The 22,147-nt window shown below is 35.2% G+C and overlaps 1 long non-coding RNA gene across 1 annotated transcript in view; it reads right to left on the minus strand.

Moving 5' to 3' along the window:
- Positions 1 to 1,456: 1,456 nt before the first annotated feature.
- Positions 1,457 to 22,147, minus strand: part of LOC121490187 — a 245,695-nt gene continuing 225,004 nt past the window's right edge. The window contains exons 4-6 of the long non-coding RNA XR_005987528.1: positions 14,017 to 14,085; positions 6,860 to 6,923; positions 1,457 to 1,699 (exon numbers count right to left, since the gene is read on the minus strand). This is a non-coding gene — a long non-coding RNA (uncharacterized LOC121490187). The remainder of the gene's footprint in view (positions 1,700 to 6,859; positions 6,924 to 14,016; positions 14,086 to 22,147) is intronic.

The raw sequence follows: 22,147 nt of genomic DNA on the forward strand, positions 1-22,147 counted from the left end.
TCATATTTTATAAAGCAGGGGTCATAAATCATGTACTATTTTTGGATCTGGCTTCCTTTACTTGACATTATATTTCTGAGATTCAATAGAGATTTCTATTACTGTTGTGGATAGCTATAGATATTCATTGTCATTTTTGTTCATTGGTAATTCCCAAAGTGTGGTTCATAAGTGTAGTTCAAAGAATGGTCCAGAAGTAAGCAATTTCCATTTCCATAAATATAGTAAGATATAATTTGTCCCTTTTGCTGTATTGATATTTGTACTGATGGTACAAAAGCAAAAGTGGGTAAAATTGCTGGTACCTTAACATAAATCAAAGCAATGGCACCAAACTGTACCAGTCATCATTCTATCATTGTTCAACACCATGCACTACCAGTGAACAAAACCATAAAAGAAAAAAAATGCTAACTTTATTTAATAATGTTCTTAGTAAACAAATTATTAATTGCATTAGCTCTCAACACTTGAGTACATGTCTTTTTAATATTCTGTGTGATGTAAAGTATATATGAAATATTTCTACTGCAAAGAAAACTATAGTTTTTGAAATTTGGGTATTTGGCAGACATTTTCTTAAAAATAAATGAAAGGAGTCCTTAACTTCAGGGAAAACTGAGAAGTAATTGAAGTCAATGACAAAACTTCAACTTACAAACAAAAACTAAAATTTTGTAAATCATGTCCGTCATCATGAGTTTGACAGCTTCCCAACATTTAAAGGCTTTACTGTATGTGATTTTTAAAATATAGGAAATATGTAAGCATTTGAAGGCTCTGTATAACTCGGTGAATCAATATTTTCCAAATAACCAATGCATAATACAAATCAAGCACTGGTAAAAGATCAATTCAAAGTGTAGGATAGACCAATGACAGAGTATGAAAAATTTATTGATGGTTCCAGAATCCACATCACAATTAACTTTTAAGGAACTATTACTTGTCAAGTTTTAATGTAGTATCAAAGAAGGATATCCACATTTATCATACATACATACATACATACATACCTTTGTGAAGCTGCATTTTCTTCATATACTTTAAACATTTAGCAACAAATCAAATAGAGAAGCAGAGATGAGAAACCAGCTATTTTCTCAATCTGGTTGTAAAAAGATTGTAAAACGTAAAACAACACCTCTATTTTCATGCAATTTCTGTGCAAAATAAAGCCATTTTTATAAAAAATTGTTATGTTACCATGCAATGTGTTTAGTATTATTTTAAAATGAATTTATAATAAAACATTCTTTAAATTTCTCAATTTTAAGTCATAATGTGGCAAACACGAAAAGCTATAATCCACATAATCAAAAGCCCTTTAAAGTCTTCAATAATTTTAAGGGCATAAAGGGTCATTAGACCATAAGGTTTGAGAACCCCTGCTATACAGTATTCCATTGTAAGCAGATGTTTAATTTTAACAGTAATTTCTGGGAATATTCTTGAGATAGTATATATTTAGCTTAATTTCCTCTTCTGGCCTTTCTACTTGTGGTTTCTTCTTCTCTCCAACCCTTCTTGCACTGGGCCAATCAGATCATTCTCCAGTCCAGTACTTACAGTGGCTGTTACATCAGGTGCACTTTCTTTCTCCTGGCAGGAATATCCCAGAAGGCTGTACCAAGAATGTAGGACTGTGCTGTGGCTTTAAGGATTTAGCCAGTAGGAGGTCAGAGGAGGACAGAGCAAACTAGAGCAATGTAAGCAAAAGACTTTTTCTTGGATTATGGACATGGTTTCCTGGGCTTCTCAGTTAACAGAATCTTCTAACATCAAACATAAAACAATCTCCCAGTGTCTCTGCAACATATAACCCAGTTTTATTCTCTTCAAAATTAATATCACTACCTGCTTTTTTTCTTGGTTTTTACTCCTTTGTTTTCTTTATTCTCCACTGCTTTTCCCAGAATGCGAGCTCTAAGATTGTAGAGACTTTTTCTGCTTTGTTTACTGACTAGAACTGTGTCTGGAACATAATAGGTATCCAATATATATTTGTTAAATAGATTAATCATTCTCCCTTCAGAAGTTTCTTTATTTTGCAATTCATAAAAGACAAAGGAAAATTCCAAGTCCAGAATTCTGTTTTATTTCATGGGATAGTAGGTTTTCCCCCATTTGGGTATATAAGAAAATAATGGCATGAAGTATTTTACAAAGTTTCCAGGAGCTATATTTTGACTAGAAATACTGTCTTTCCTTTTCTTGGTCTCACCCCATTATTTCATTACCAAATAACTTCACAACTCTTTGGAAATATATGACTTACAAAGAATAGATTTCCATCACATTTATTCTAAAGTATATATTATTTAAGCTCAATATATATAATTTATTTTATTATAAATTATATTATCCATTCTGACTGACTAATGCTTTCAACTCATGAGGATTTTCACATGTAATCTTGTATAAAAGAGCACACTTCCTGACACTGACTTTTAAGACTTTTGAAAGTAGAAGAAAAAAAAAAACCAACCACATTCTTTTAGAGAGAGAGAGAGAATCCCAAGTAGGCTCCACACCAGCTTGGAGCCTGATGCAGAGCTTAATCTCAAAATCAAGAGTTGGACACATAGATAACTGAGCCACCCAGGTCCTCTATATATACTAATATAGAAAGTTCTCCAAGGAATGCTATTAAGTATATAAATAAAATAAGAGGTAGAATAATGTATACACTTTGTTTTTTTTTATTTGTTTTTTTCCTTTTAAGGAAAAAAATATATAGACCTAGAAATGTTTGAATTTGTGTAGATTGGTCTGACAGAAGACAACAGGAAACTGGAGAATATGGTTGCCTCTTGGGAAGGGGATGGGAAGACTGGGGGGAAGGATAGAAGAAGACTGACTTTTTAACATGTCCTTTTTGGTGTCTTTCAAATTTTGTCTAATTGTGTGCATTATTTACTTAATATTTAGGAAGTAAATTTTATAGATAAAAGAGTACTTACATGCACCAATTAAAAGAATGAAATTGGCAGAGTAGATTAAAAAACATGACCCAATTATATGCTGTCTACAAGAAACACTTTAAATATAATACAAGTAAGTTGCAAGTACAAGGATAGAAAAAGATATATTATGCAAATGTTAATAAAAAGAAAGCAAGAATAGTCATATTAATATCAGATAAAGTAGACTTAAGAGCAAAGATTTACCACATAGAATGATATGACATAATGATAAAATGGTCAATCCATCAGAAGGACAAGGCAGTCTTTGATACGTATGAGCCAAACAACAGAGCTACAAAATATCTGAAGCAAAAACTGGTGTAAATGAAAGGAAAAACAAACAAACCTACAACTATAGAGATGTTAGAATTCCTCTCTCAACAGTTGGCAGAAACCAGATAAAATCAGCAAGGATACAGAAAATTCTATAACACCATCAACCAAAAGAGTCTAATCAACATTTATGGAACAGTCCACCCAACCAGAGAAGAACTTACATTCTTTCAAGAGCCATAGAACATACACTGAGATAGACCATGTCACAGGCCACAAAAAAAAATCAACAAATTACAAAAAATCTAAATCATAAGAGTATATTCTCTGACCATAATGGAAGCAAACTAGAAATCAATAACAGAAAGAAAAACAATACATTTCTAAATAACACATGGCTCAAAGAAGATGCCTCAAGAGAAATAAAAAAATTACATTGAACAGAGTGAATATGAAAGTACAACATAGAAACATTTGTGGGATCCAGCTAATGCAATGCTGAGAGGGAAATATATAGCACTAAATGCTTACGATAGAAAAGAGGCAAAATCTCAAATCAGTAATCTAAGTTTCCACCTCAAGAACCTAGGAAAAGAGAAAAGCAAACCCAAAATAAAGAGAAGAAGGAAATAATAAAAAACAAATCAATGAAACCAAAATTTGGTTCTCTTAGATCAGTAAAATTGACAAATCTCTCACAAGACTGGCAAAGGAATAAAAAAGGAGCCACAAATTACCAATACCAGAAGTTTAAAAAGGGATATGACCGACCCTGAATAATACAGAAATACTGTGAAGAAGTGCACACAAATAAGTCTGACAATTTATATACAATGGACCAACTCTTTGAAAAGCACCACAATTAACCCAATATGAAATAGATAATTTGTATTGTCCAACAATTATTCAGGAAATGGTTATTTCATAATTTAAAAATTCATAATTTAGGGCAGCCTGGGTGGCTCAGCAGTTTAGCATCGCCTTCAGCCCAGGGTGTGATCCTGGGGACCCGGGACCGAGTCCCATGTCGGGCTCCCTGCATGGAGCCTGCTTCTCCCTCTGCCTGTGTTTCTGCCTCTCTCTCTCTCTGTGTCTCTCATGAATAAATGAATAAAATATTTTTAAAAAATTCATAATTTAAAAGCTCAAAGAAAATCTCTAGGCCTAGATGGTGTCCCCAGAGAATTCTTCCAAATGTTTATAGGATAATTTAAAAAACAATATTATACAATCTCTTTCAGAAAACAGAAGAGGAGAGAACACTCTCAATTCATTTTATGAAGCTAATATTACCCTGATAGCACACAATGTGAGTATAAGAAAACTACAGGCCAATATCACTTATAAAAATACATGTAAAAATCCTTAAGAAAACATTAGCAAACAGAAGTCAGCAATAAATACAATGAATTATATACCATGATCAAGGAGAATTTACTCCAGGGATGCAAGGTTACTTCAATATTTGAAGATCAGTCAATGTAATCTACCATATTAATAATCTAATGAAAAAAAATTATATGATCATATCATTTGATGAGAAATAGCATTTGATAAAATTCGACATTCATGATGCAAACTCTCAAAAAGTAGGAATAATGGGAACTGCTTCAATTTGATAAAGCTGATATACATAATTATGAAAGACTAAATGCCTTCCCTCAAAGATCATAATTGCCCATATAGAAAATTCCATGAAATCCCCAAGAAAACTTCTGGAACTATATATGAATTCAGCAAAACTACAGGATATAAAATAAATACTTAAAAAATCAACTTCATTTCTATGTATTAGCAATGAACATCAAAATTAAAAATATAATACCAATTACAATCTTTCAAAAAATGAAATAGTTATGTGTAAATCTAACACTATAGTACTATATTGTATTTGTATGCTGAAAACTGCAAAATGTTGATTAAAGAAATCAAAGAATATCTAAATATATGGAGAGACATACTGTGTTCATGGAATGAAAGACACAGTAAAGGTCTTGCTTCTTAAATTCATATACAGTCAACCCTTGAACAACACAGGTGTTAGGGATGCTGACCCCTCACACTATCAAAAATCCACATATAACTTTTGACTTTCCAAAAACTTAGCCATTAATAGCTTACTGTTGACTGGAAGCCTAACCTATAACAAAAACACTCTATTAACACATATTTTGTATGCTATATGTATTATATACTATGTCCTTACAATAAAGTAAGCTGGAGAAAAGAAAATGTTATTAAGAAAATCATAAAGAAAAGAAAATACATTTAGAATACTATACTATATTTATTTTTTAAAAAAAGGTGTACAACTAAATGTGAGTAGTTCAAATCTATGTGTTATTCAAGGCTCAAGTGCATAGGTATAAACTAATTTCCAGAAGTTTTGTCATTATAGGCAAGATTATTCTTTATATAAGGGAAAAGGCAAAGGAACTAGAATAGCTAAAAATATTTTTTTAAAAGAATAATAATGGGGGAGAAATCAGTCTACTCAATTTAAAGATTTATTGTGTAGCTACAATAAACAAAACTGTGTAGTCTTGGTGGAGTCATAGAAACACAGATTAATGGAACATAATAGAAAATCTAGAGAGAGACTCACACAAATATGGCAGCTGACTTTTAACAAAGGTAAAAAGCAATTGAATGAGGAAAGGATAGCATTTCAACCCATGCTGCTGGAGCAATTGGACATCTATGGAAAAATAAATAAATAAGAACCTTGGCCTAAATCTCACATCTTATATAAAAATTAACCCAAAATAGATGATGGATTTAAATGTAAAGCATAAATAAATAAATAAATAAATAAATAAATAAATAAATAAATAAATGTGAAACTATACTACCTTTTCAATGTTAGGGAAAAAAAATAAGAGAAAATCTCTGGGATTGAGATCTAAGGAGAATTCGTTGACATGACACCAAAAATGCAGTCTGTAAGAGGGAAAACTGATAGACTGGGCCTCACCAAAATAAAAACTTTTGCTCTGAAAAAGACCATAAAGAGGATAAAAAGACAAGCTATGTACTGGAAGGAAATATTTGCAAATTACATATTTTACAAAGGACTGTTTACTAGAATATCTTAAGAACTTAAAATTCAACAGTTAAAAAATAAGCCATCCAATTAGAAAATGAGTAAAAGACATGAAGATGTTTGTCCTGTCACAGTAGTTGTTTGCAGAAGACTCAATTTAAAGACTATAAAAGTGATACATAAATATGAGCTTCACATGCTGTACAAGAAACCAAAAAAAAAAAAACAAAACAGGCTGCACTTTTGAATTTCTAGTCATGATATTTTTTAGGACTAAATAATTCAGAATGTTTAGATGCTGAACTAATAAATTGTGGGTCAACTCCTATGGGTAGAGCTGGGGTCTTTCCCATATGGCATTCCCAATGTCAATCCCAAGAGGGGTCTGAACTAGGAATGGGGACTCCAGAATGAGATTTTTACTGGAGAGAGGTTTTCCTCTCTTCTCCATGGAAGTCTCTTGGGAATATTTAAACTATCCCAGACTGAGCTAGTAAGAAATCCCTTTAGCCATCCTGAGACCTGGCTGTCCTAGAAGCTCTATTGTAGATACACGGTTATTCTGTGTGGTACTTACCAATATCACTCTGGTCCACTCTCACGTTGGATGAAATTTTGTGGGAATTGCAGCCTGGTCTGTGCTGTAAAGAATTAGAAGAGGAACTGGTTTTTGCTCAGTAGTTAAGGATACAGAAAGGACCCCTGCCACCCAAAACCAGGTCAGAAAGATGGTTAACATCTTTATAGATCAACTTCACAAGGGTCACTGACAACAGAAGCAACATGTAGTGCCTTTTCCCAAATGAAAGAACATATAAGACCTGATCCATCCTGCATATCCTCAAAACAGCACTCTTTGGAATGAAGGAAAATTTGGTGGAATGTTTGAGAGAGGTGCCAATTTTGAGCAATCAGGCTGGTCTGTGAGACTGGAGCTTATCTTACTTGGGGTTTCAGAGGAAATATGATAATATTTTGTAGTCACTGGTTGTTGAGGCTGGTACATTTGGGTTTCACTAAGTTAGAGGAAAGCTCACTCTCCCCTTTTCAATAACACAATGTCTTTTCATTAGAAGCCTGAAATAGCAGGGTTTTTCTCTGCTCTTCCATTCCTTTGAAACCCTACTCATAATTAGCTTCCCACAACTCCTAGGTTTCTTCCACCATTACTCATCATCTTGGTCTATTTGTGTTACAGATTATGATTCTCAACATCCATTGGCTTTAGCAAGGCTAGTACCATTTAGGTTTTTTAAGCCCATATTGCTAATCTTTGGGGAACGTACCTACTTCTCCCTTATTACTATGTTCAGTACTTTCAAATTAATCTGATATGTTCACAGAGGTTCTTAATCTGAGGTCTTGTGGCTATGGAGATGCTTGTATAAAATTCAAGCTATTTGTGAGTTTGGACAGGAAAAAAATTCACATCTTTATTTTCATTAACCCCTGGCTGAAATGGAGCATTTCCATCTATTATTGATGTAAACAACAAATTACAATGAAATAAATGGAACATAAAAGCTACTTTTATACTGCATTCTAATCGTTTCAGGTATCTCAAAGTTCACTTATGTTCATCACTAATTAAAATTGATTGTTATTAGATGTGCCACTAGATTTTATTTAATATGTTTAATATTTAATATTAAATAAAATATTTAATATTTTGTTATTTAATATACTCACATGAGTATATCACTGATATTATGAAATACATATATCATAAATTTTAAAAATATTTGATAGATTTTTTAAACAGATTTTTTAAATTGGTTTCTTCTGTAACCCTACGTTTTTATGCCAAAAAAAAAAAAAAAAACAACCCACCAACATTATTCTGAGAAAGGATCCATAGGCTTAACTGTCCAAGGGAAAAATAACACAAGAATGATTTAAAACTCTTGGAATAGCCAAATGTCCCTACAACACAATGGCAAAAGATTAAAAGCAACCTAAATGCTCAATAACAGAAGATTGGTGAAATAAATTACAATATAAACTTAGAGTAGAATATTATGCACTCAACATAATGCTATAGAACACTGTTTAATAGCATAGATGGGTAGATATCACAATATGTTATATAAAAGAAAAAGTACGTCTGATTTTTTTGTAAACCAAAGAAAACACACATACTTACAATGCACATATATAAAAATAGGTGTCAATATACAAAAAAATGCTAATGATTATTTAGTGTGTAATCTTTTTACTCAATTCATTTGTGAAAATTTTCTATCAACTTGTAATTATTTTTGCAAGAAAAATAAGTAAAAATTATCTTTAAAAGAAATGAAACTCTAAGAAATGATCCAAAAGAAATGTCATTCCTATCCCTGATCATCCATACATTCATTCAACAAATAAACTTTAGCTCAGAGGTTAATGTTATAGAATGAAATAATGTTATCTATAGGATCTACTATCGTTATGAAAAAAATCTACTGATTTTCACACAAAAGATTTAGCAGCTGAACCAGTAAGAAAGTTAGCTATATATGATTTATCAATTTTTTAGGCTATGGGACCTAACATCCAGTCTGTCTTTAGCACAGGTATCAGATATTCATTCCTTTTAAAACTGTGTCCCACCAACCAATAAATAATTTTGTCTTCAGAAAGTCTTTTCTGTCTTGTTTTGTTTTTGTTGATTTGTGTTTTTGCTTTTTGAGAGTCTTGTAACAAATAAAAATAAATTTATATTCCCATCATACAAATCCTATTTAAAAATAAGGATATTTTATAACAACGTATGTTTCTATTCACATTTCCCACAACAAAAATTTCTATAACTGTTCCACACTTTACAATTTTAAATAATTCTGAATCCTATAGATATTCACTGTTATTTCTATAGCTCAGTATTAGAAATTCCAAAATGCTACTGATATAAACATACCTACCATACTCCCTATATATAACATTTTGCTAACATGTGCTAATATTAGCTGAAAAAAGTATACTGTTTTAAAAATGCTCATAACTAAAGGTTTTAGTACTTTAAATACAACTCTTCTAAAATTAGACATTCATCTAAAATGCAAGATGTGACTATAAAGTAATTGGCCTGATACTATCGCTTTTGTTCATAAAAGCACCAGAATTTACCTAAGAAATGATGTCATCCCCTCTGAGTAGTCATCTTGGGAGCCCACGGGCTAACTTCAATGACATTTGCCTTTGCACAGAACAATATCAAAATCTTTCTTTTAAATTTTTCTTTAGTCTGTTCCTTTTTATTTTAAACAATGTCTTCATAGGCAGCCAAATTTTGTCTTTTAGAGTTGATCTTTATCCATAGCTAAAAGTAATCTAGAATAGGATTGGGGTCCTGGATGTACCAGGTAGAATGAAGTAGATATGAAAGAAGGATTGAGAAAAATACAAAGTGATACTTTACGTAAGGGGTGATACTCAAAGTATTCAACAAAAAGTATGGCAGGACAGAAACTAGTTGAAACAGATGTCACTGGAGCAAGGTCCTGGAGGACCCTGACCAAAATCCAGGTATTAGCTTTTTAGTAGCTGGGTTGTGAGGTGTTCTAGAAGGTCCTAGAAGACAAACTAGCAGTGGGCATCCAGGTGGGCATTTGAGAGTTTCTGAGCTGTGGCTGCTCAACCAATAAAGGAGATTTGAGGTATTTCAATGTCCACTGACTATTAGTCTTTCCAAAAAGTGAAGAGGCCACTGCTGTTTTTGGGTGGCTCGGGCATTGGGTGGCTCAGGTAAGAAGGCACTGCCCAAGAGTTGTTTGAAGGCATCAAAAGCAATAATATTGGAATAAATGTGCAGGAAATAAGGGTAACTATTTTGAAGGGCATTGCTTATCTGAATATTTAGATTCTCTAACCTCATTTAGAACAGGAACCGTGTCTTTTTCACTTTTTCTCCCTAGTACCTAACATAATGCATGGCATATAGTGGTTGCTTAAAAATTTTTTGCTGAATGAATGGCATGTTTGTTAAAGAAAAATACCTTCAAAGTAAAATCTCATATTTAGGATATTCCAAAATGTTTAATTTTTTTAAAATCTGTAAACTCTTCATTCTACTGGAGATAATTCTAAAAATCTCTTTAAAGAGAGAAATCTACCAATATTTATTTCTGACTCAAAATACTTTGAATAGTTGCCTAATTCTTTCTGGAAAACAGTCCTTTTCAACATTCTTTTAATTATCACATGACTTAAAAAGCCACAGGTAGATGAGAATCTGTCTCTAACTCCTTGAAGTTCCTATTACTTCTAGACACAAAGAATCTTCCTTTTAGCGGATAGGTTTGGAGGCTTTTTCAAGGCTCGAGCTACTATACTGTGACTGCTGTCAAATATTTATCAGGCTATGGGTATCTCATACTATGCACTTCATAAATCATTTACTTCTCCTAACATGACAGTTGATAAAACTGAGTCCCAGAGGAGCTAGGTAACTTCCCCACATTTGCACAGCTACTAGGTGGTTAATACATGTTCTGAATTCAGGCAACTTGATTCCAGAACTGAGTACCCTTAACCAACACAGTATAATAAGGATTAAGAGCATGTTTATCTTCAGTCAACGGGGTATAAATTGAAGGATTTCTCATACCTAAGAAGTACCTTAGAGCTCTCATTACACTGACTCTCAGAAACTTGGTTTCAGAAGGGAGATTTCTTTTTACATTCATTTTACAAGTAATACTAAACACATAAGGATAAGGAGGTATTGTTCTAGGTTCTGGGAGGGCAGGTGAGAGACATATGATCTATTACTGTTTTGAAAACATAGTGCCTAGAAATTTAGTCAGGTCTTCTAGAGCTACTTTTTTCATTACTCCAAATGGGGGGAAAACCTGAAGCCCTGTGTTCAGCCTGAATTTTGGATCCTAAGCAATCATCATTCTTGATGAGTTGCATAATAGACCTATCTCTAGAGGGGAAGACATCTACTGCTTTCTTCCTCTGGCTTCCCTAGGGAATTTCTGATCACCTTTGGCATCCTGTCCTTATAAGGATAGCAAAAGAGGGAGGAGGAGGTGGATATTACAAACGAAACATATAAACTAGTTGGGACACAGGTATCATATAAACACACCATTAATGTGGGCAGCATTTTTCTGTTAGTGCAGGATTACCCTGTATAATGCTGGTATTCAGAGCCAGTTCCTTACAGGCTAATTGTTTCTATATGAATTTTAGGTTTTAGGAGGCATTTCGTGTTATACAGTGGCCTTATATATTATCTTATTTGGAACAATAGAAACATTAGCTGAACTTTGTACCTTCCTTGAACGATTAAGTTGTACTTTAAAGGGAGGTTAATAAATAACCAAAGAGAGGGCTACTAAAGAACTAAACCTGGAATAGTAAACTGTACTAAATGCCCCAACCAAGCTGAGAAATACAAAAAAATATTTTTTCACCATAAATTATCTAACAAACGCTGAAAGACACTCTGCTGTAAGTGGAGCTGGTGACTCCATCCCACCTCTGCTCTGTTAAGATATCAAGGTAAAATAAGAATCCCTGATAACAATAACAAAACAACAAAAAGTTTCATTTTTCCCTAAACCCCTGAATTCTCAATATTAAAGTCATCCTAATGTTCTCAATTATTTATTTTTAACTTTTTTTCTTTTTTTTCTTTTTTTTTTTTTAATTTTTTATTTATTTATGATAGTCACAGAGAGAGAGAGAGAGAGGCAGAGACACAGGCGGAGGGAGAAGCAGGCTCCATGCACCGGGAGCCTGATGTGGGATTCGATCCCGGGTCTCCAGGATCGCGCCCTGGGCCAAAGGCAGGCGCCAAACCGCTGCGCCACCCAGGGATCCCTTAACTTTTTTTCTTATTGTAAGATGCATAGCCTTAAATCTCCTTTTTGGAACAAAGTATAATATAAACTTTTAAACAGAAGTAAACAGATAAATCAGACTCAGGAGATTCCTTTCTTTCACCTAAAGACTTGATCTGTGTGGTAAACTACAACTTTCTTTTTTTTTTCTCTTTCTTTTTTATAAAGATTTTATTTATTTATTCATGAGACACACACACACACAGAGCGAGTGAGGCAGAGACACAGGCAGAGAGAGAAGCAGGCTCCATGCAGGAAGCCCGATGTGGGACTCGATCCCAGGTCTCCAGGATCATTCCCTGGGCTGAAGGCAGCGCTAAACCTGCTGAGCCACCCAGGGATCCCCCAACTACAACTTTCTTTGTGAGAGATCAAGAGATGTTACCACTATGATATGAAAGAGTACTTGAGTCTTAAGAGCAGATTCTGCTAGAAAATAAAAAGTAAGATCTGCCAGCTTTTTCTGAGAGGTATATGTGCCAGAACTTTCCCTTGTTCTAATTTTGGCCCAAGAAGAAAACTGCTTTAGCTTTAAAACTAAGCACCAAAATCTTTGTCTTTCAAAAGTAAAATGCTCAGGTATACCTATTTTCTATCTCCTGGAGATAAAACATATTTATATCTTAAATTTAAAAGAAATCTCGGGGATCCCTGGATGACTCAGTGGTTTAGCACCTGCCTTGGGCCCAGGGCATGATCCTGGAGACCCAGGATTAAGTTCCATGTCGGGCTTCCTGTGAGGGGCCTGTTTCTCCCTCTGCCTGTGTCTCTGCCTCTCTCTGTGTGTCTCTCATAAATAAATAAATAAAATCTTAAAAAAAAAAAAAAAAGAAAGAAAGAAAGAAAGAAAGAAAGAAAGAAAGAAAGAAAGAAAGAAAGAAAGAAATCTCTCCCTCATGCTCTTTTGTATACTCTAAGGTAAATAATCAAGTTAACCATCTGGTAGTCACATAACCCGTAAGAATAAAATATTAAAGGATTTTTGTCAAAGGGATTACAGAAAACCAGTCCTTTAATCTCATGGATTGTTTCCGATTTTTCTGGTCCTTTAAACTTTCTCTTCTCCTGTGTTAAAGTCAAATCATCAGATCAATAATACATGATGCTCAAACCTTGAGACTTCAGGCTCAGGAATGATATGGCACATGCAAAATAGGCATTACAACACACATTTGTGCTTTGCGGAAACTATGGTGTAATATCCTGAAAAAAAAAATAGCTTCGAGTCATAAAAATGCAGTGCACTGACCCCCCGGAGAGAATTGTGTCCACAGGTCCGGGAACGATGTCTGTTGTCCAACACCCTCACCCCACGTCTGAGCCCTTGTGCACCATGTGGTTTTTCTCTCAGGGATCATTATTGGGTTTCATAATGATTAGTTTGTGTATGAAAAAGGAAAGCTCAAGACTATAATTTCAAACATACTTAAAAAAAAAGCATATAAAGAAAATTCAGTAGCGAGACAAGTAATCTCCTGGAGCCTGCTGTGACCAAGAGTATACCTGTGAGATGGCTGAGGTGATAAATGAACATCTCAGCATGTATGGGGACAAACCACAGAGTGGAAAGCTTTGTGTCCCTCCAGCTTAGGAAGCTCTGCTCTCCTGGTTGCCCCTTCAGACACAAGGAGAGTACCCACAGAGAAACAGCAGCTTTTAAAGCAAGCGAATATTGGGACCATCAGAGTCAGAAATTTAGTGACAAAATTAGGGGACAGATTTCTTTTAATTTTGGCAACCACACACTTACAGAGATCCTTCTCAGTAAACAGCTACGTGAAGGGGATATTAAGGAAAAATAAGGTGAAAGTAAGGCCCAGAGGTAAAAAGCGCATCAAGCATAGAGGACCTGGAGGAGGAGTTAAAGCCACATTAGGAGTGAGGGAGGCATTGCACACACCTGGTGAGGGATTCTTCAGCCTCACACCTGCAAAGTCTCTTTTCACTGCAGATTCCCAAGTCATCTCACCTGGAGAGGAAACATAGCTTAGAGAAGAGAAAAACCTGGCTTAAAATCCTGGGTTAGCCCCTCACTCCCTGTAGGACCCTGAGCCAATCACTTCATAGTGCTGAGCCTCCGTTTCCTCATCTGTGAAGAAGAATAACTAGAGGAGAACTGGTCCAAGAAAACACCTACAATATTGCTTGGCATATAGCTCAATACATGTTAGATTTTATTATATTCTTATCAAAAGCCATGTCAACATAACTTCCCTTTTTAAAAAAAAGGGTTCAAAACATGTTCCATCCCCTCTGGTTGTCCTTAAGATTTAACAAAAAGGATAGGTAACTTCCTCACTTCCCCTTTCTTTGGTGAAATAAATTAAGTTTTCTGTATTTTTATTTGTATTCATCTCTGTATTCCTTTACATACAAAAAATAAATCCTTCAAAACAACAGCATAAAAATTGACATCCTTTTAGAGTAGACAGCAGCAGAGGAGTTGGGAACTTGTGTTGGGGACAGAAAATTCGGGGGAAGAAACTGGGAAAAAAAGCCTGTGGAAAGAAAAAAGAGAATGGCAAGAACAATTGAGGGCTGGCCTCTGGGTTTTTACTGGGATAGATGCCATTCGGCCTGATAAAGACCAAGTTGTCCTGCCCCATCATCTAACCTAGTGGTCCTCAATTGAAGAAAGTAGAAGGCTAAGAACTGAGAAATGAAACTAATGATAATGCTGGCCATGTGGGCCTTAGGCCGGAAAATACAAGTTTAGGTTGAATCAGGTTGTAAACGTCATTTATGCGCCCTTCTTGACTGAGAATGTCTGCTGAAAGGGGCATACGTGTGATTTTCATACACATTTCCTCAGTCGAAAGCTTTACACTAACAAGCAGCCATCATCTCTAGACCAAACTAATGCAACAGCTTCTAGATAGTCTTCCTCATTCCACTCTTACTTGACTGGGGTCCATTCTCTACACAGAGCCTGAGTTATCTTTGTAAAATACTTTGTAAAAATATATCACTCTCTGATTAGAACCTATCACACTTAGAATAAATTCAGACTCCTACCATAGCCTGTGACATCCTGCCTTATCTGGCCCTTGCCTTATTTCTAACCATCTTTTGTGCCCTGCGAGTTTTCATTACAGTAGTACGACTGGCCTGTCAATTCCCCAGCTTATTCTGGCCTCAGGGCCTTGCACTGGTTATTGCTGCTCCCTCGAGCTCTCCTCTCACAGCTGCCCACAGTGAATAAGGCTTATTTCAAATATTGCCTCCTTTTCCAAACTATTCCATCTAAAGGAGGATCCCCCAACAATTATCTGATCCCATTTAATTTTTCTTTACAGCACTTGTCACTAGATGAATTTTTTTAATTTATCTGCAAGTTTACTATCGCTTTCTCCTTTTCAGAACATAGCATCATAAGAACAGGGATCTTGTAAATACCATGCCTGGAGTAAACTGTTAGCTCCCACTAGGCTTTTGTTGAACATATAAATGAATAATATGCAAATAGGGCCTCAATGCTAAAAGAAGAAAAGGGAAATGAGTTTATGAAAATATATTTCTAAAGGGTTGAATGGCTCAAAGGATATTAGGAAAATAATATTTCACGGATTAGACCTTCTAAAATCTTTTAGCAATGTTTATATGTTCAATTAATTGATGGCTTCAGTTGAATTTATTATGCCTGTAATTCAGGGCCTAGCCTCCTATCAACAGTTGAAAGCCTTTTAGATAATCTATACAGAGAAGCTTGGGATAGAAACTCAACAAAAACAACAGTATGGATCAGAATTGCAGATTCTACAAGCAAGTAAGAGGACCTTTGGGCTGCTCTGCAGTCTCCCTGATAATTCTATTACTAAGATAGTCACTCAAGCTATAACGCAATGAAATATTCATGAAAATAAAAAATCATTTCAAAGTAACAAAAGGCCCAATGAAAGTTCTCTTTCACAGAAATAAACATATATTTAACATTATTTTAAGCCAACGTGAGATTTGGTATTGGAAAGAATGAGTCAGGGGATCCCTGGGTGACTCAGTGGTTGAGCGTCTGCCTTTGGTCCACGGTGTGATCCTGGAGACCTGGCATGGAGTCCCACATCAGGCTCCCTGCAGGGAGCCTGCTTCTCCCTCTGCCTGTGTCCCTCCCTCTCTCTCTCTCTCTGAATAATAAATAAATAAATCTTAAAAAAATAAAAAAAGAAAGAATGAATGAGTCATTTGGATCTTGTAAATAAAACATTTTGGCACAAACATGGTATCTGTTTGGCAAGTTTACTTATCCATATTTAATAATTAGGCCCATGACTTCTTTTCCTCATGTGAGGCTAATTTCTCTTGGAAGTTCAAAGCAAATTTTGTTTTAAAAACAGTTCAAAGCTACAGTTTGTATTGATGTGTAGATAACTGGTTGTTTCAGACATAACTTTTAAAGGCAGCTTTCTTTTTTTTTTTTTTTTAATTTTTTATTTATTTATGATAGTCACAGAGAGAGAGAGGCAGAGACACAGGCGGAGGGAGAAGCAGGCTCCATGCACCAGGAGCCCGATGTGGGATTCGATCCCGGGTCTCCAGGATCGCGCCCCGGGCCAAAGGCAGGCGCCAAACCGCTGCGCCACCCAGGGATCCCTAAAGGCAGCTTTCTAATGGAACAATAAGGATAAGAGTTTGCTTGGTTGGTTGGTTTGTTCTACTAGAAAGTCACCCATCCTATAATGATGAACCCCATTTCTTTTAAAAGTTGCACTGTAGGGCAGCCTGGGTGGCTCAGCAGTTGAGCATCTGCCTTCGGTCCAGGGCATGATCGAGTCCCGGGATTGAGTCCCACATCGGGCTCCCTGCATGGAGCCTGCTTCTCCCTCTGCCTGTGTCTCTGCCTCTCTCTCTCTCTCTCTCTCTCTCTCTCTCCCTCATGAATAAATAAATAAAATCTTTAAAAAAAAAAAAAAAAGTTGCACTGTCCACAAAGACCAGAATCTGGGAACCACTGCCCTAGCTTTGCCTCCCTTGACAATATACTAATGTTCTCCAATCCACCTCTTACCTCATGAACACCAACCATATCACAAGACACAGTGGCTCCCAAATCATAAGATCATTAGAATTGATGGAGTTTTATGAAATCACAGATTCCCAGAGTATACCACCAGAAGTAATGGTTCAAGAGGTCTGAGGTGAGGCCTGATATCTGCATTTTTTAAAGGTCCTTGAGTGATCCTGCTGATCATCCAGGATTAGACAGATCTTTCATGATGTGCATTTATTCAGTATGTCTCTTTTATGTATTTATAACTTAATATCACCAGGAAGCAGGCTTGATTAAGAAAGCAGTGGTCTGGTCAAAAGCAGCCAAGCAGATCTTGATATATAAAAATTTAGCCTGCTCCCTCCTTAGATATGAACACATCTGCAATTGTACCCTACTCTTTTAGCCTTTCCCTTATCATCCCTTTCCTTTGGTTTAGGTTTAGACCCACTAGCTCTACCTGCCCAACTCCACTCAGCAAACTGATCCCAACATCCTTGGATTTTATCAACATTCCTATTAAAAATTAGTGCCAAGAATTGGATATAATATTAATACATAATACTAATATTGATAATCTGGACACCCAACTCTGTTAATATAGCTTCAGATCCCCTTCATTTTTATAGAGGCAGCAGCACTCTAATGTTATTTGAGGTTTGGACCACTCCATGCTATCTGGTTTCACCTAAACACAAAGCAGCAGCTCTCCTTCATTCAATACAACTGATGCTTACAAACACAACTTTAAGTGACACATTTATTCAGGTTAAACATTTCTAACTTGAAATGTTTTGCTTCAGTATCTTCACTGAAGATATGCTTCACATTTGCTTCAGTATCTTTTCAACAGATATCATTTTCGTTCTAATTTTTCCATCCTACTCCCTTTTCTTGAGAGTATCTTATGTAATGGGTCCTATATTGTGTAAATTGAGAAATATAACATCTATGCTATCATTCAAAACACTAATAACATATTTTTCAACAGGGATGGCAGAAAATACAGTGTTTCCTAATGATTTTTTCTTGGAAGTAGCTAATGTTACCTCTCATATTCCATTGGCACAGCAAGATACATAGCCAAGAATGACACTGATGGGATGGGAAGTTTTGAAACTCAGGGTCATAAGTACCTTTCTCCATTCTTTTGAATTTTTTCCCTGTTCTCCAAAATTTCTCAAAGAATATGGTAGTACTATGATCAAATTAATATTGCCTAAAATGTAAATTGCCAGGATCTGGGGATTTGAATTAATCAAAAATATTTGTTATCATTAGACTCCTTTCATTGTGTGTATCAACGACCTCTTAATGCAATGATCTCTCAATGTTGTCAGCTTAAAGATATTCTTCTTGGTATAGGCAAAAGAAAAGCGGATGTGTAGTGTTTTCTTTTAACATGATACCATCATTCTCAAGCAATGGACCTATAATTTTCATCTATCTATTGCTCTGAAAATAGCACTAAAAATTGCTGCTGCTGTCTCTAGTGGTTTTTGTAAGCCTCAGCTAATCTTTGGCTTTAACTCTCTTGAAATTCTTATCCTAGACCTTTGTATTCCCCTTAGTTACATGTTCTCTCATCCACCACTTACATAGATATCTTCCAGCTTTATTAGACAGCTTCTCTACCTGCAAATATGCCAGGTTCTCTACCTGCCTCCCCATTTTCTTTCCATTGAAAATATTTTAAATTGCATGACCATAATTTCATAATTCAGCCCTCCTCATCACTATAGAACTATATTCATTTTTGAGTCTTTTCTTGAAAATGTCTTTATTTTTAAGACCATATTTCATCAGCTTTTATTTGATGCTCCAACTTTATTCTATCCTCATGGGTTTTATTTTATTTTATTTTATTTTATTTTATTTTATTTTATTTTATTTTATTTTCATCATAGTAAGTGTACTCTTTAATCTCCATCTCTTCTTTACCACCTCCCTTTACCCACGTTTCTTCTGGTAACCATCAGTTTGTTCTCTATAGTTAAGATTCTGTTACTGGTTTCTCTCTCTCTTTCTCTCTCTCTCCCTTTTTCCTTTGTTCATCTGTTTTGTTTCTTAAATTCCGCATATGAGTGAGATCTTATGGTACTTGTCTTTCTCTGACTTTTTTTTTTACCATTATACTCTCTAAATCTAAGCATGTTGTTGGAAAGGGCAAGATTTCAGTCTTCTTCATGGCTGAGTAATATTCCTATAAATATATATATACATATATATATATATATATACATACACACACACACACATACACACCATATCTTCTTTATACAATCATCTTTTGGGGGACACCTGGGCTGCTTCCATGGTTTGGCTAATGTAAATAACACTACAATAAACATAGGGATGCATATATCCCTTTGAATTAGTGTTTTTGTATTTTTTAGGTGACTGTCCAGTGGTGCAATTCCTGGATCATAGGGTAGATCTATTTTTAATTTTTTGAGGAGATTTATTTTTTTAATGGCATAATTATGAGAAGCAATATAGCATAAAAGTTAAAAGTTAAGAATTCCATCTCTGGAGAGGAATTTGAATCTTGGTTGGGCTTTTGAGGGTTTTTACTCCTTTTTGTAACTTAAAGTAACACATATGTAGGACTAGAAAGCAGACAAAATGCTGTGTTAAGTGAAATGGAGCACAGGAGGCTGCAGTACAGAACAGGAAGGGAGCCACAGTGAAGAGCAGAACCCAATTTTAATGGGACTTTGGAAAGGCTCCTAGCTCAGAGTGAGCAGGTATAGTGGGGGAGAGGAGAAATGGGGGGGAGGGGTACTGAAAGTCCTTCAATAAAATAGCTGCATTAGTTCTCTCTCTCTCTCCCTCTCTCTCTCTCACACACACACACATACACACACAAACACACTCCAGGATCTCTGTGTACAGAATAAAAGGCAACTTGGTATACATTCCTCCCAGATAAAAACAGCACAGGCACCTAAAGAAATTAGGTAAGCTTCCTGGGAAAAATACAGACTGCTGATATGAGCTTAGTTTACCTTACCCACTCACCCTTAGGCATATTCTGCAGATAATAAGCTCTAACTACATACAAAGAGCCTTCAATTCGGGAAAGAGACATCTTGGGGAAAGAAACTGTCAAGAAAACCTGCCACCCCAACCTGGGACAATCAACTTAAACATGTAGTCCAAAATAAAAATAAGTAAGGACTACCAGACATTTGAGGAAGACTCATAGCATTAAAGAGAAAGATCAAGATAACATCAAAGCAGGAGACTCAGTAGAATATAGTAGAAAGGCAAGGAAATGAAGAAATTGGTTTTTTTATTATTCTAATTAGAACCCTCAAAAGTTTTTTTTTAATATTTATTTATTTATTTGAGACAGAAACAGTGTGGAGGAGAGGCAAAGAGAGAGAGAGAGAGAGAAAGAGAGAGAGAGAATCTTAAGCAGACTTCCTCACTGATTGTGGAGCCTGACCTGGGGCTTGATCCCACAACCCTGACATCAGGACCTGAGCCAAAATCAAGAGTCAGAAGCTTAACCAACTGAGCCACTCAAGCACCCAAAAATTTTCAGAAATTTTTAAATGATGTTGTAATCTTAAAAAACAAGAACAAGAATCTATAAAAATAGGATAGATCACAGTAAGAACCAACCCTTAAAATTTTTTAAATGCAAAACTCAAAAATTCATAAAAGAGCATAAAATTTTTAAAATATCATAACATAGAATGAAAAAATATAAAGATGAAATGCATGACCGAGAATATAGGAGTCACAAAGTATTAATCCACAAAGTTCACTGTTCAACCTAATGGGGATCTAGAAGGAGAACAAAGAAAATAAAGGAAAGTAAATGATTTTTTTTTTTTAAAGAGTAAAATGCAGAAAGACACATGCCATCACATTGAAAGGGCCACTGAATATTTTCACCATCATATATAGCATTGATTCATTGGACACCCTTAAAGTTGAGGAAACAAAAAATAAAATACACTATTATTGTAGATGAAAAAAGTTGCAATAGAAAACCTGAAATCACTAATATAATACCAAACATTGGAAGAAAGAATGGAAGAAAAGTTGAGTGGTATTTCAATAAGTCAAATCTACAACATTCATAGCAGAAAATCATCAATAATAATTAAAACTGATTACTCAAGAAATAAGTTAATAGATTATATTCACTATAACTAATATAGTAATACACATTACTATATTCATAGAAGAAACCATTAAAAAACTTAAAAGTGATTTTAACTGAAAAGAATGAGAGTTGCAAAAAGAGAACCATATACTTTTTTCATTGAATCTCTATAGTAGATGATTTTTTTTTATTTAGTGTCTCATTTTCTATTTCAGGCTACCACTTTTTTATGTAACATAAAGCCTTAGATAGATAGCAAGTAAAGAATTGTGTGATGAAACAGTATGACCCATGGCCAGACTCTATGGGAAAATGCAGACAGCTCCAGATGGGAGAGTGGATCACTGACTGGGCTGACCTAAAGTGAACATCATCCCTTGGGTAACTACAAAGGCATTTGTGTCTCCTTCCAAAACTCCAGGCAAGAATGTTTTCAGCTTGACTGAGCTGCCAAGATTCCCATACCTTAGTAGAAATGAGACTTTTCATTGGATGCCCTTCTGCTACTATTAAGCTCAGGTTTCAATACCTCTATTAAGCTCCACCCCTGAATTAGAACTTAAAATATAAAACACAATTCTTTTGTAGTTGTTTTTTTTAAAAAAAAAAAAAAAGATTTTTATTTATTTATTCATGAAAGAGAGAGAGAGTAAGAGACACAGGCAGAGGGAGAAGCAGGCTCCATGCAGGGAGCCTGACGTGGGACTCGATCCCTGTCTCCAGGATCAGGCCCTGGGCTGAAGGCGGCACTAAACTGCTGGGCCACTAGGGCTGCCCTGTAGTTGTTTTTAACTTCAGTAGTCTCAGCTACTGAGATGAAATATTTACTTCAACAAAAATCACTGAGCACCTACTTTGTGCAAGGCACCATGGGATATACACATATAAACCAGACAGATTAGGTTCTCTCAGGGAGTTTCAGAACCA

This window comes from Vulpes lagopus, chromosome 4 (assembly GCF_018345385.1).
Source record: "Vulpes lagopus strain Blue_001 chromosome 4, ASM1834538v1, whole genome shotgun sequence".
NCBI classification, from domain to species: Eukaryota; Metazoa; Chordata; class Mammalia; order Carnivora; family Canidae; genus Vulpes; species Vulpes lagopus.